General features: G+C 46.7%; 2 protein-coding genes across 2 annotated transcripts in view; one reads left to right on the top strand and one right to left on the bottom strand.

Moving 5' to 3' along the window:
* fbxo41 (F-box protein 41) overlaps positions 1–2754 on the top strand; it is a 45510-nt gene extending 42756 nt beyond the window's left edge. Inside the window, exon 12 of the mRNA XM_062552801.1 lies at positions 1–2754. This exon is cut by the window's left edge and continues 366 nt beyond it. The gene's annotated coding sequence lies outside the window, so the exon portion shown is untranslated.
* A 7422-nt stretch (positions 2755–10176) lies between these two features.
* The window catches only part of rnf24 (ring finger protein 24), a 40914-nt gene continuing 36090 nt past the window's right edge, over positions 10177–15000 (bottom strand). Inside the window, exon 6 of the mRNA XM_062530655.1 lies at positions 10177–15000. This exon is cut by the window's right edge and continues 542 nt beyond it. The gene's annotated coding sequence lies outside the window, so the exon portion shown is untranslated.

Here is a 15000-nt window from a genome sequence, read left to right as displayed (position 1 = left end):
GATCTTCATTCTCAGTGTTAGACTATGATGACATAGGACTTCATAGCACACATTTGCAACTGGGACAAACAACACAAGGTTACAAAATTACAAAATCAAGCCTTTTTTTTAGTGGACTGCGGGTTGCATCTAATGTCTTATGGGCATCTGTCAGAAAGAGCACATGTTCAGATTGCAGACAAAAAGAGGGTGTGAGTTGGTTTGCATTGGATGGAGTCAGTAGTGCTCGTCCTGTAGGCCTACTTACAACCTGTGACTTACAACTTCCTCTATGCTCATCCTCAGCACTGGCTGTCTGGCTGAATAAACAAAGACAGTATGTGAGTATGGGTCTTGGTGTGTGTGTGTGTGCGCGTGCCTGTGTGTGTGTGTGTGTGTGTGTGTGTGTGTGTGTGTGTGAGTAAGTATATGTGTGTGTGCCTCTCAGTGTATGTATACTGAAAGGAAGAACCCGATAACAACAGAAAACACTGGAATTGAACACACAATCGTGACTGCACTTACTTGATCAAGGACCTGACCATTAGCAGGTATTGTTGGTACATGGTGAAAAGAATAGACCAGAACAATGACTAAGAAGAAAAGACCAGCTGGAGACCTGCTTGCTTGGACTCTGCAATATATTTGTGGAATGAGTTTGTTTTGATTAAGGTTAGGGAGGTCCATGTTGTAAACTGAGTGCAGGTGCGCCACTTCTCTTCTCCACCTTTCTCTGTCCTCTCCTCTCCTCTCTTCTTTTCTCCTTTCCTCTCCTCTCCGCTCCTCTCTTCTTTTCTCCTCTCTTCTACTCTCCGTCTGCCATACCATTCTAGCCAGCAGAACACCGTATGTCATGCTTTTAAAGATGTCTGTAGAGACATGACTCAGTGGTTCTCCGCAGGTGAAGGTCATCTCGTCAGGTTAAGGTTCAAAAGGCATAATGTCCCTGCATTTAACAGATCGCCTTTTCTACTGCGGCTGCTCAAATGCGTACTGTAGGTCCATCTCTCAGTGACGTGGTGTCCATTGTACCAAGCACAGTGGCCAGAGCTCCTGAGCCCAGTGGACTGCATACTCAGTCAAAGCAAGTCTCGAACCAATTTAAAAAGAGAGGATGGCAGAGTTGAGGTGTTTTTTTTTATTTCCATGAAAGTCTGTTGGCTTCAGCTTTGGTTCTTTCTTCTGTTGTAATGCCTTATTGTTTCCATGGCAACACGCCTACTCATTTTTCAGTGCACTAGTGGATTGTGAGCAAGATGTGATCTGAGCCAGAAGCCAGTACCTAGTGCTTTAACGGACAGCACCCTGTCCACAGGACCTCTCTCTGAGGCACATAGCCATATGCAGTATGTATAGACGTTGCTTGTATTTGGGTTGGTCTTTGGATCTTACAGCGTACAAATGGACTCAGAAAGAGGCTAGACTTGTGTTTCAGGCATCATAGACTTGGACAGATATGACCAGCCTCTTTGTCTGCTGTGCTGTATGTGTGTGTGTGTGTGGTGTTGGTAGACTCCTCATATGGATAGAGGCTTCAGGAGGCTCTCTCATAGGGACTCCAGATGTGCGTTCTGGGCTGTGCCACCCAGTGCTGTAGATGGACAGATGTGACGTGTGTGTGTGTGCAGTGCACTTGTCTGTGTTGTAGAGTCATGAGTGCTGCGTTGCCTGGAGTTGCTGTATATCCTGCTCACTGGGGGACACGCAGCACTGTTTCACTTCAACTCTGATGCTCTCTCAAAGACACAAGCTCTTGCTCATGCAATAAGACAGCACAGGGATTTACTCTGGCCAGTGGATCTCCCATCAGGCAGTGGTGCTCTCTCTCCTGGGCCAGTCACTGGTCATCTGATCCCATTTCTGACCAGTAAGTGCAGTGCGTCCAGACAGGCCATCAAGTCCACCTTTTGATGCGTCTGCTTTAAGTGCTTGAGGCCCAGGAAGACTTCCCATGATGCAGCGCTGTACAGTACTTCCTGTCTTAAGAACTCCCCTGCAGGGTCTGCTAACTCTCCGGGGTTCCATTGGGTGAGGCGCCGCTAAAGAACTCTGGCAGGGTGCAGTATCTGAGTGAGAGATTGTAGGCCACGCTAGTCCGCGTAGTCACAACTGACATCTGGCACTCATCAGGGCACTAAGACTAACACAGAGAGGTCCAGGACAAGGGCAAACGGAACTACTCAGCATCCCTCTGTGAACAGGACCCTTCAGACGGTAACGAGGGGTCCAAGCATAGCGAGCCAGGTTGGAGTACTCCACGAGATCATGCTTTGACTTTTGAGTTACTTGTTCAGTTACCACAGACAATCTGTCCCCTGAAGACGTAAAGAAATCTGTAAATATATATATATTGTTGATTAAGGAAAATACTGTCACGGTCTATGAGGTCAGCTTGGAGAAGGACATTGTTTGGTCCTTCTGTATCCAGCGCTTTGGAATGGAACTGGAAGGAACCGTATGGACATGGCATATTCTGAGGAGTAGTGTTGACTCTGCAGTGTGTCGTGTAATATAGATCATTTATATTATATGTGGAAACAAAAAGAATTATTTAACAAGAGGATGAAATTATTTGAACTATTTATTTCTATAAGAGAGATGTCTATGTTGGCATGTTTGTGTTGATACATCATGTTGCCTTCTTAACTGTTCTGCTGTAGTGGGTAGACATGTCAATGTAAAAGCTGAACTGCTTGCTGAGGTTTTTATGATATTTATTTTTGGTTGATCAGTTGTTGCACCGCTGTGGAAAAAAAGATACAGTTGAAATGTCAAGTATTATAGTATTGGCTGTTTTTCTGTTCAGCTCTTTCTCTATGTTTTCCATTGATGATGGATGCACTTTCCACTAAGCGCTTATAGAAGCTCATGGCTATCACTAGATAGCTACACATTTCTGTTAAAGCAGCGTGATACCACAGGATTCATGGGCTATCTCATAGCACAACGTCATTGCCAAAATGTCAATTTTTCATGCAGTCATGTCACCAGGAAAAGAAAAAGTGAAAAAAAAGAGACAATGACAGTTTCCCTATCAGCTCATAATCAACCTCTCATCTTTGCTAAAACCAAACATTGTTGTCAGACTGAATTCTGTGGGGTTTGTTCAAATATTTCTTGACATTGAAGGTAAAAGCTGCTCTAGAGCGTTGAAATGCGCTAAAAGCAGTAAGATTTTATGTGTTCACATTCCAGGTGTGTGTAAATCATTCTTTGTTCTAATGTAGCCTACATCTGCAGAAAGCGTTCTGCAAGTCACTCTCTCAAAATGACCACAAATGCAATCAACATAGAGGTTCCTTGTAGCTATGAATTCAGTCAATACATCTGTGAAAATGCTGTTTGAAATAGGAGAAAAGGTCTTCAAATTAGAATGAATTTGTTTGTAATCCAGTTGTACAATGCAGTTGTCTTTCTGCCTCGGGATTTCATATCAATTTGAGTGAAAAATGATTCACTGCACCAACAGGCAGGATAGGATGTGAAGTCTTATTTTGTGTCGTCTTCTCCTCTAAGCCAGCCAGAAATTATGGACTTGAGGTGTCAGTATTCAATTGCCTTGGTGTAATACATTTACATGCCAGTGGAACATTGCTTTTCCTGAAACCAGATTTGTGCCAACATATCATGCTGTTTGTATCTCTGTTTCTCCTGTACAGTACCTCTCTTACCTCTCGGTGCATACTCCATGTGTGAATGATTGTATTATGTTCCCATTGGTTTGAATTGTAATGATACATTACCTCAACGCATCTTTGAGCAACACAGTGAACACATTCTTCATACATTGTTGCTCCGTTGCTACATTGGTTTATATATGGTGTCACTTTTTACCAGCACTCTGTCACACCAGATATTATAGCCTAAAGTTTGATATTCATTATATCGAACCATGACAAATATTTCAAAGTCTTTATTTCCTCTTGCTATTACTGCTATTGATCATGCATTTGTGATGCCTTATTGAATGCTTACTCATATTTAAGACCATTTGTTGCATTACGATACTAATTAGTATTTTCAGTGGCATGCCATAACTTATCAGGATGTTTCTTTCTGTGGGGAAATACAAGAAATGTCTTTGCTTTTGTGTAGAGAACCAATGTCATGCCTGAAGTGGACCTGGGCTGCATTTGACATGCAGCAAGCATGTGTTTTAGAAGGTGGACTACAGTACATGTATGGCTTGAGCATCGTCTGAAGTGCTGAAGCCCTGTTGTCAGGGTCACTGACTGGTACATATAGATTCTCACTGTGGTGCGCTTTCTGTTTTGCACAACAAATTGTAATTGATAATTGCAATTACATGTCAATATGAACAGGCTGCAGAGTGTTGTTAGTTTTAAACATCTACAAAGTGTGACTTATTTTACTGAAAGAAATCTGTTATTTCTTTGGTTGCCTGGATGATTGATTGACAGTAGTTTTTGGAGATGTCTGGTAGGGAAGAACAATGTCTTTTCATAACGCATAAAGTACATAATGTCCGAAGCTGCAGTGCATCCATTCAGGAGTTCAGTCACGTGCTGGCGATGTTGGAGAGAGTCTTTTCCTTAGTGGGTCAAACCAAATACATTAGTGATAACTTCCATTCAGCTACTGGTTTGTGTTTGCACAGTAAATACATTGTTTCAATTAAAAAAGTCATTGTAAATCTGATGTAGTTTCCAAACAGATTATGTAAAATATGATCAAGAAAACAACCACATGTATCCAGAAAGATGAGTAGCAAGCAAATATGTTGTATTTGAGACATTTAAGATTGGTAAAAATGTCTCATTTCTTTAATATTTTCTGTGCCCAATGCAAGAGTTCAGGAAATGTCTAAGATGTCTTGTACAACATGTTTATTCTTCAGGATGCATTAGCTTTTCAAATGTTGCACTATTTCAAGCGAACAGTATTATTCCAATTGTTTAAGACACTGGGGACAACATCATGTGGAAATGTTAAAAGATGCTGGTGATGCTGCTTTGGACCAAATGATCAACACATACTAACTGGGATGAATGGAGTGATCTTCCATTCCGATGACTTGTCAAAAAGGTTGTTTTTTATACTTACTAGTGGAGCGACTCCTCTATGACTTCCTCTCATTGTCTGTGCTTTAATAGTGTGCAATACATACCTGCCCTCTTGCTATTGGATTCTTAACTGGGTCAAGGCTGCAGTGTAGTCTGTACAGTCTTTTGTGTGCCTATAATTAGATAGCTCAGCCAATCAAAGGTATATAGGTTATGTTACTGTCAAAACAATGTGTGCTCATCTGCAATAGTGTCCATAGTGCAAATAAAGTTAGATTTTGACGCAGCTCACTTTGTCTTTGTCCCTCTAGCTGTTTTCATCTGACGCTCCGGTGGGTCACATGGCATGGCCTGCTGGGATTGGTCCAGCTGAATGGGTCCCATTGCACTGCAAATACAGTGTTTGATGAAAAGCCTGTGATGGTGGTACAGTACATCAACCGATTGTTTTTCATGTTCTCAAATATGTTGGATGAGAACCCAACAGCTTGCTTAATAGTGTACCTGTGCCTATAGTTCATTTAAACCACATGGCTTATATCAGGCTAATAGCTGGCAGGATTGTATGCTCACCTCCTTGTAAGTTCCTTGATAAATAAACAGTAAATACTGTGAAACTACCCATGCTCATCAGGGCATCTACTGTATTTCTCAGCATTGGCCAGGGCACAGCTTAGACATGACTGACATTTAAATTATATATTTCAAACAAGGAGTATGTCTCAGGCTACTTGGACTGACACAGATGAAAGAATATCTTCTACGTAGGGAGGAAGTGATCATCGGAATCAGAGGGCAGCACTACTGCTGGCCCATCACTGTGGGTGGCTCTCAAACTCTCCTCAATGCTCGGTCCTCGAGGGGCGTCCCCACTGATCTGTAACTAACACTGGATAGACTATCCCATTGTTCCCGTCCCATCATTCTTTATCCAGATCAGTGAGGACGAGGATCGAGGAAGGAAGTGAGGGTGTATAAAAGACCAAATGAGAGGCACCCCATGTCTGTGGCGTGGGGAGATGTGGAGTATGCTGAACCCATCAGTGTGTCTGTGTGGCGTGGTGAGATGTGGAGCACTGAGCCCATCAGTGTGTGTGTGGCGTGGTGAGATTTGGAGCATGCTGAACCCATCAGTGTGTGTGTGGCGTGGTGAGACCTGCTGCATGCTGAGCCATGGTGTGTGTGTGTGGTGTGGTGAGACCTGCTGCATGCTGAGCCATGGTGTGGGCACTGGGAGGCAGTAATAGTCCACGTCCAGCTCCACAGGTCCCTCCCCTCACCAGGCGCCGGGCTGGAGAGTCCTGCGTGTGGTTGTGGAGAGAGAGAGAGCTGCTGGAGAGTCCTGCGTGTGGTTGTGGAGAGAGAGAGAGAGCGCTGCTGGAGAGTCCTGCGTGTGGTTGTGGAGAGAGAGAGCTGCTGGAGAGTCCTGCGTGTGGTTGTGGAGAGAGAGAGAGAGCGCTGCTGGAGAGTCCTGCGTGTGGTTGTGGAGAGAGAGAGAGCTGCTGGAGAGTCCTGCGTGTGGTTGTGGAGAGAGAGCTGCTGGAGAGTCCTGCGTGTGGTTGTGGAGAGAGAGAGAGCTGCTGGAGAGTCCTGCGTGTGGTTGTGGAGAGAGAGAGAGAGCGCTGCTGGAGAGTCCTGCGTGTGGTTGTGGAGAGAGAGAGAGAGCGCTGCTGGAGAGTCCTGCGTGTGGTTGTGGAGAGAGAGAGCGCTGCTGGAGAGTCCTGCGTGTGGTTGTGGAGAGAGAGAGAGCTGCTGGAGAGTCCTGCGTGTGGTTGTGGAGAGAGAGAGAGAGCGCTGCTGGAGAGTCCTGCGTGTGGTTGTGGAGAGAGAGAGAGAGCGCTGCTGGAGAGTCCTGCGTGTGGTTGTGGAGAGAGAGAGCGCTGCTGGAGAGTCCTGCGTGTGGTTGTGGAGAGAGAGAGCTGCTGGAGAGTCCTGCGTGTGGTTGTGGAGAGAGAGCGCTGCTGGCCTCAGAGCAGCCTGCTGGTGAATGGGGAGCGCTGCTGCTGGTCCCAGGGGAAGGGCCGGCCCCTTCACCTGCCGCAGGTCCCCGGTGCCATGGTTACTCAATCCACTTATCAGCGCAGTGGACACGGCTTTACGGGCAGCGCTGGAACGGATGCAGGCAGTGGGGCAGAGGGCAGGGCATCTCCAAGACCATCTCCCAAGGGGGGGGGGGGGGGGGGGGGGGGGCTACTGTAGATGGGTAAACTGTACATCTGTAAACAGACCTGCTACTGTAGATATCACATGCACACATTCAGAAATCATAACATGACATGATACTTCTAGCCTTCAAGGTCAAGAGCAACACACACACACACACACACACGCGCACGCCTATCTAATCAGCTTGGTATATTAGTGAATGTCTAACCATCTTGCTATTTTGTCCTGCAGTGAATGTTTGATTCATTAGCGCTGTCACTAAGGGAGAGGCATGTGCAGTAGTCAGGATAGACTAATTAGCTCATCATAACTATCATGGCCCTGTAGGGAAGACAAGACACTCCTCCAATAAACATGTCTGATGTGCTGTTAACTGTTTACTGTCTCCAGAGTCCAGCCCCAGCAGTGGAACGCATTCCACACTCAAAACACTAATTGTGCTTTTCTGACATGTCCAGTTGTGTCACATACTGTAAATGGAATAGGTATTTATATGAGATCCTTTCCACTGTCTCAGGAAATACGTAACCACCTAATTCTTATGCCCTGTGATTTGTTCCCTATGGCTATCTTTATTTAGAGTATCTCTGATGTCCTGTGCTCTGTTCCCTATATGGTTATCTTTGTTTTAGAGTATCTCTGATGTCCTGTGCTCTGTTCCCTATATGGTTATCTTTGTTGTAGAGTATCTCTGAGTAATAACTCATCCTTCCTCACTCTTCAACAGTCATTTATCTGACCAACATTTCTGCAGGCGTCTGTCACTTTTATTAAGTCTTAAATATGGCAGTACATCTCGCTCATGCCTTTGTTAATGTAAATCACATTAACTCAACAGGTCATGCCTTTGTGAGCCACTTCAAATACATTTGTTCCGGTACATTCCACCTGAATAGCCGGTGTTGATGGCTCAGAACACGGAGTTCTGTACTAGCGTGCTGGCATCATCCTCACAGGAAGGGGTCACACACGGCCCTCCCTTTACCACGTATGTGTACATCATCTTAGCGGCTCACTAATGAGCAGTGCATCAGGGGCTGTTGTGACAGGTCTGGGATCTGAGGCCGTCCTACGTGTCCCAGTGGGCTCTGGTCCTGTGCCAGTCGAACTCTTCACACATTCACACGTTATTGCTCAATCCAGCAGCTCCACTTCCTCGTGTCTTTGTCAATAACACGCCATGTTCTGTACATCCACAGAGGTCTCGCTGGGATACTGTCCCCCGAAAGCACACACACACACACACAGCGCAGCACTGAGAGCTCTCATTAGCTGGGTTGCTCCAAAAGTCTCACCCACAGGAATTCCTGCCTCCGTGCAACATTCCCAGATGTTATGTAAGAGGGAGGGGCCGAGATGGGAGGACGGCCCACCACACACACTCCACTTTAAATGATCGTATGTACACACACGCACAGACACAACTCGTCTCGTAAACTGGTGAAGAGAGACGCTTTAAATGATCGTATGTACACACAAGCACAGCCAGCCAGAGCTGGTCTGGGGACTGTAGTAGTGGAGCGAGAGGCTGGTGGAGTGGAAGAGGAGAGGGCACAACACCAGGCGTAAGCTGCCTCTTCCCAGAAGGATATCATGCCGATTCTCAAGTACCCCATTAACTGTCTTCCCGTACGAGAGCTCCATAAAATTCCAGAGAACGTGGGAGGAGAATGCCTTTGAGACACACAAACACACACACACACTCACTAACTTTCTCTCTCTCTCTCTCTCTCTCTCTCTCACACACACACACACACACACACACACACACACACACGTAGAGTCCTGGGACACAGTCCTTGTAAATACTGGAAAGCACATATCTTTTTTCTCAGTGTGAACAAAATCAAATGAGCAGAAGTTGGATCGATGCTTTTAAAGCACTCAGCAGAGCTAATACTGTAGATATGAGTAGTTTTACTGTAAATCAGACTCAGCAGAGCTAATATGTATGAGTAGTTTTACTGTAAAGCAGGCCCAGTAGAGCTAATACTGTACTGTAGATATGAGTAGTTTTACTGTAAAGCAGGCCCAGTAGAGCTAATACTGTAGATATGAGGAGTTTTAAATCAGGCCCAGTAGAGCTAATACTGTAGATATGAGGAGTTTTAAATCAGGCCCAGTAGAGCTAATACTGTAGATATGAGTAGTTTTAAATCAGGCCCAGCAGAGCTAATACTGTAGATATGAGGAGTTTACAGGCCCAGCAGAGCTACGGTAATACTGTACTGTACATATGAGTAGTTCTAAAGCAGGCCCAGTACAGCTAATGGATATGAGGAGAGATGCTGAACTCTTTGATGCTCTTAGATAGAGGGCTGTTTCTGACTCCTCTATTGCTCTGCCAGTGGCACTCTCTGGGTCATGCTCTGTGGCACATGCTCTGCGGGTCATGCTCAGTGGGTCATGTATGTCCAGCAGCCTCATGCAGACACGGGTGCTTCTGCTGGCCTGCTCAAGAGGCCGTGAGGGCTGGACGGAGCGGGGCTCTGCCAGGGCATGTCCTGCTCCCATTGTAGGTGCTACTCAAACTATCACAGGGTCTGCGGCGTGGCTTTGGCTAGAGAGCCGGGTCAGCCAAGTCCCAGTGGGGCGGAGGCGGGGCCTCACTCTGGCTAGTGACCAGATCTCTCCTCCCTGATGAGAATGTCCTATACTGGGACCAAGGGCACACCGCGTGCATAACATGGCCCTGACAGGTACTGTGGTGTGCAGTACACAAAACAGAACATACATTATGCAACATACACACTCTCTCTCTCTCTCTCACACACACATACACACACATTCACTCACACACTCAGCCATGACAAGTATCAGACTGGCAGCGTACCAACATTGTGCGACCTTTCGCTAATCGCATTAAAGCGGGCACAGCACAGCACAGCGCAGCGCAGCGCTATATGAGCCAGTCTGAGGGCCACTCTGATCCCTGCAGCTCCGCGCCACTTCCTCTGGCACAGCCACGCGACCCACAGGAACACACACAAAGGCACCATTATTATTATTTCCAAAAAAAAATTGGTAATTTTATTTACAGTTCAAGTCAACCACATGCAACATTTTTTTCAAATGAAAAGAACATGAAATTAGCAAAAAAGTAATGCATCTCATTTTTTAATTTTCCTCCAAAATAGCAATTAAATATACAAAAATAGAGCTTACAAATACTGTACAGCAAAGGTCTCCAAAATATTCTGCTGCAGAATTCTTAGTTTTACAAACATGTCTGTGAGGCTCACAAACATAATCAGTGTTAACACAAGCAGGAAGTGTCGGGTGGGACACGGACCATAAAGGCTGGGGGTGGGGGGGGGGGGGGGGGGTGGGCACAGGGGGGGTCATGGGCAGGGTTGGGGTCATGGGCAGGGTGGGGGGGGGGGGGCACAGGACTAGTCAAAAGTGGGGGTGAAGCTTGACACTGAATAAATATACAACACACTATGTAAACAGGAGCAGTACAGAGATAGAATTTGTGTTTGTGTGTGTGTGTGTGTGTGTGTGTGTGGTGGGAGTGGCGAATGGGGGAGGGTGAACAGGGTGGGGGAGGGTGACTGAGGGCTGGCAGGGTGAACGAATATTTAAGGCCCAAAATCGGCAGTTGTTCACTTCTAACATATCCAACTCTGTTGTCAGACTTGAGTTGAGATCTCTGAGATCTGGGCCAGAGTGGGTGGAGCTGCGCTCAGGGGTCTCAGTGTTGCGTACGCCGCACCTCCTCATCACATCACAGCCCCTCCACCTGAGCGCAGACGCTCTGCTACTCTCTCCTGCGTGCACCTGGGCAGGTGTGACGGATGTGACATCGTGACGGACGTGACATCGTCACGGCGACCAGAGGGAGCCGCAGGGGCCTCTCCGTGAGCCGCGGGGCTCGTCTGGACTGCGGAGAGATGGCCAACTCAAGCACTTCATCCTGCCCATCAAGTCATTTGGCAATGAGTACATTACAGCTGTCATCCATGCACCAGTACACTGGGGCGACTGCACCAGCGGTGTAAAGTAGTGATGAGTGTGATATGGAGCGAGACAGTTAAGGACTAAGGCGGTCACACAACTATCAGTCTGAGATCTGAACTGGACTAGATCACGTAGGCCTGGTGTGAGTGGCGTTATCCATGAAGCACTAAAGTCATTAACCATCAAACTTTCAAATTGCTAGCTAACCTAGTTTGGCCTTTATGAAGCAATGAAGAAGCACTGTCTTATATGAATGTGGCAGGCAATTCCAATATACTCAACATGGGTATAGATATTGTATGGACACACAACGTGAATTCCAAGACTTTGCCATCATATCTACACTAGCACACAACCAAAGATTGGCAAGCAGCCCCACTTACAAAACACTTATGAGGTAATGATATGTCGTTCTGTTGGTACACACTGATATCTGGGGAGCTGCTGTATGTACTTAAAGCTAATCAAATGGGCTTTGTGGAACGATGATCAATTGGTCCGTTTAAGGACTGATATTGGAAATGGACATAATTACCAAACGTCCAAATGTCAGTTTTAGAGCAGTTTGGATCAAATTTAGGTAGCAACCAGATACACTCCTACTCCACTCCTGCTCACATCTCTATGCAGTGTACAGTCAGACCAGTGGCAGTCACATGCCATTCACATTATGCTCTCCTTCACAGTCCTGTTGTACCTTACTAAACATACATTCAGTGACACACCGACACTCTCAAAAGAAATAAGACTTTGAATTCAGATCACATGACTCAGTTGGGATTTCAGTTTGTGCTGGGTTTCTCAAAAAAAAAAATCCCAGAAGCCTGGTTTTGCTTCAGGGGACTTTGGGCAAATGTCATGTGTTGTGTTAGAAAATGGAAGTGAAGTGAAAATGTACCAAACAATCCCATCACATGTCTTCTTAGGTTTACAATTTTCCCCCGTCCACAATCCACCACAGTAGTGTACGTTGCTTCACAAACATGGACAAAATACATGACACAAGCACATACACCAGTAACACACAAGGCTCCGATTCACAAACTGCACCCTAAAACAGAAAGGACATTATCTTGTAGTCACATACAAATCATGTCAATGAGTACAATGGAGCTTGTGAGGATACAGTTTGGCTTTCCTAGGGGTATTCTGCTACTCCTCAACCTTAGCGTAGTATATAAGGACTCTCTGTAGAGATCTGTCATTAAGCTCTGGCTATATAAAGCGACGGGCCGTCTCACCTAAATGCAGTGTTTGGCAGTGAGAATGCCTGCCTAGAGGAAGGCATCTACATCAGAGAAGACACACACAAAAACAAACCCACCTATCATGACTGATCACACTTTCAAACCAGTCAACTAGTGAAGTGTAACGTAGCGTCGCTAAAAGGAGAAGCTTGTCATCTTATCGTTATCTCATGTTTGCTCATTCAGAGGCAAATGACGGGCCACTATGCACAGAGGTGATTACAATCTAGCCTCCTCTCCCCTCGGACGCTCTGATGACAGGAAAGAGCACCTGAACACTTCGTACCAAAAGCCTGCTCTGTGGTCCACACCGGCCCTGTGCTAGCGGGGAATGAGGCGGCCGTAACGAGAGGCCAGCACAAAGGCCCCCGCGGGTGGAGGGCCGGGCGTACAGGTACACAAAGCCCCAGCGGGGAGGAGAAAGCGCCAGAATAAGGGCTCCGAGAGGCGGCTATTCTCTGGGGAGAATTAAAACGCTGCCTCACCTGCTGACCCCACGCAGGCTCCACAGGCTCGGCACCGGGCCACACAGAGGGGCCGACGTCACGCCCCCGCGGGCTGAGCCAGGGCCCATTCAGAACCGGGCCGCGGGCCTTTGTGCCGGGCCAACACAGAGAGGCCCAGGAGGGCGGCACCAGAGAGGCCCAGGAGGGCGGCACCAGCCCGCGGATATGCTGAGCTCGGCTGGAATGTCACAGGGCCTGACACCTACAATCGGTCTTGTGTCTAAAACAAGTCCTCCTGGGGACGCCATCAGCTTTGAACTGACCACAGCCCCATACAGGGATCACCTGTCAGGTGACATTTTGTTTTATTTTAGAAGGTGGAGATCTGTGTTGTGACCCATGGGCTGTTGCGTCAGTCTAGGCTGTGCCACTTTCTGACAAGATATGGCATACTACATGTCAGGAGTAACAAGCCCCCAGTTCAAAGGTCGCATGCAGGAGTTAGTGTGATATCAAATAGAGGTGTAGCAGAAGAGCAGAGAACATTGGCTGAGACAGAACCTGCCAGGCTGCTCCAGGATGATCCTGATGCTGGGAGACAAGAGGCTGATATTGGAGTATTGGAGTGATCCTGATGCTGGGGGACAAGAGGCTGATATTGGAGTATTGGAGTGACATGTCCATAGCACCTAGCCTGGGTTTCCCATACTGCCTTGCGCGGTGATTTCTTTCACGCTGCTTAGGCAGTCTGGAAACTAACGCCCCCATTTTCGCCTGATGTTGGTGGCCAATCACAGAACAGGGGAGAAAGCAAGACCATGATGAGCTATGCAGAGACGCATTTGATTGACATCCGTGGCGCCCAATGAACGGATCTGGGCATTTTTTCAAATACGAGAAAATGAACGTCTGGTTGCCAGACCACGTCTCATTTGAGAAGTGGAAGGCGTTAGCCAGGCTACACAGCACCAGCAATTTTCCCCATTTCTCCCTGAAATCAAGAGCCAGATGACACAACGCGTGTTGTTTTGACATGATCTTTCTGTCACACACCTCGGCTGACCCTGTGGCTGTTCTACGGGTTGCGTAAGAGGGAGGGGGGAGGTTCCGTGACTGGCTGCTATTACTGTAGCACCACACACATCAGGGTACGGCTCTTCCTATTGGGCCTCTCACAGGAAGTCTTTAGAGATGCTCTATACCCAAACATGTCCAGGCTCCAGACAGCCATGAGTCCTGCTGCACTGCACTGCTCTGAGTCCTGCTGCACTGCTCTGCTCTGTCCAGAAGAGAGGGCCTTCCCACACATGCGCCTTAGCTCCAGAACTCAGCGTATGGGGCCAGGGCTGAGCAGCCCAAAGGCAGCTTGGGTCAGTTTGTGCTCAGTGTTAGCACGTAGCACATCCTTCACATGAGATACATGTCCACTCACACATAAACACACACCAGGCTGCGGGGGTCAGCCCAGGCATGTTAGTGTAACGTTACATCTGGGGTCAACCCGCGACCTGCTGACCAGCTGTCTCTCCTAAATACTTCACATTCACATTCACATGGTCTGTCTGGTCAGGGTCATCCTGGCCTAAAACTTTGCATTCGCAAATACACACACACACACACATCAACTGTTCCAACTTTTCCTTCTGTATTCTGCAAATATTCTGTGTGTGTGTGTGTGTGTGTATTTGTGTATGAGACCACCAATAAGTGTTCTGAATCCTACTGTACGTCCTGCCCTCTGCAAGTATCCATTGGGAGGTTAGTGTCCCTTTCAGTTGATCAATAACATGTTGATAAAAACGTCTCTTTGCTTCCTTGCTTCTTTTAAATCAATGTCCCACCTAACCAAAACCAAACTGATGTGACTCTGTACACAATAACTAAAGGAAAATAAAAGAAAAAAAGTAATACAATTAATCAATTGTAATAAAATATAAAATATGACCTTGCTACTACCTTCACAAGCAATTAAGGTTGAGTTCTCATAAAGTGCTTGTTAAAAAAACGTTCATTGAAAATGCAGCCGTTTTCCATTTTTAATATGTAGTTTTGAAGTCTGCAGTTTTGTTCTTTTGTTGTTTTCGTTTTCTGTTTGTCTTCTTGTGCTGGTGTCCCCAGAAAAGTGCTTTGGTTGTGAAACAGTCAGAGTGACCACCACTCGGCCAGCCGCAGAGAGAA

The sequence above is a fragment of the Sardina pilchardus genome, chromosome 2 (assembly GCF_963854185.1).
Source record: "Sardina pilchardus chromosome 2, fSarPil1.1, whole genome shotgun sequence".
Lineage (NCBI taxonomy): Eukaryota > Metazoa > Chordata > Actinopteri > Clupeiformes > Clupeidae > Sardina > Sardina pilchardus.
The sequence above is the reverse complement of the archived record's forward strand: the minus strand, read 5'-3'. Positions and strand labels throughout refer to the sequence as shown.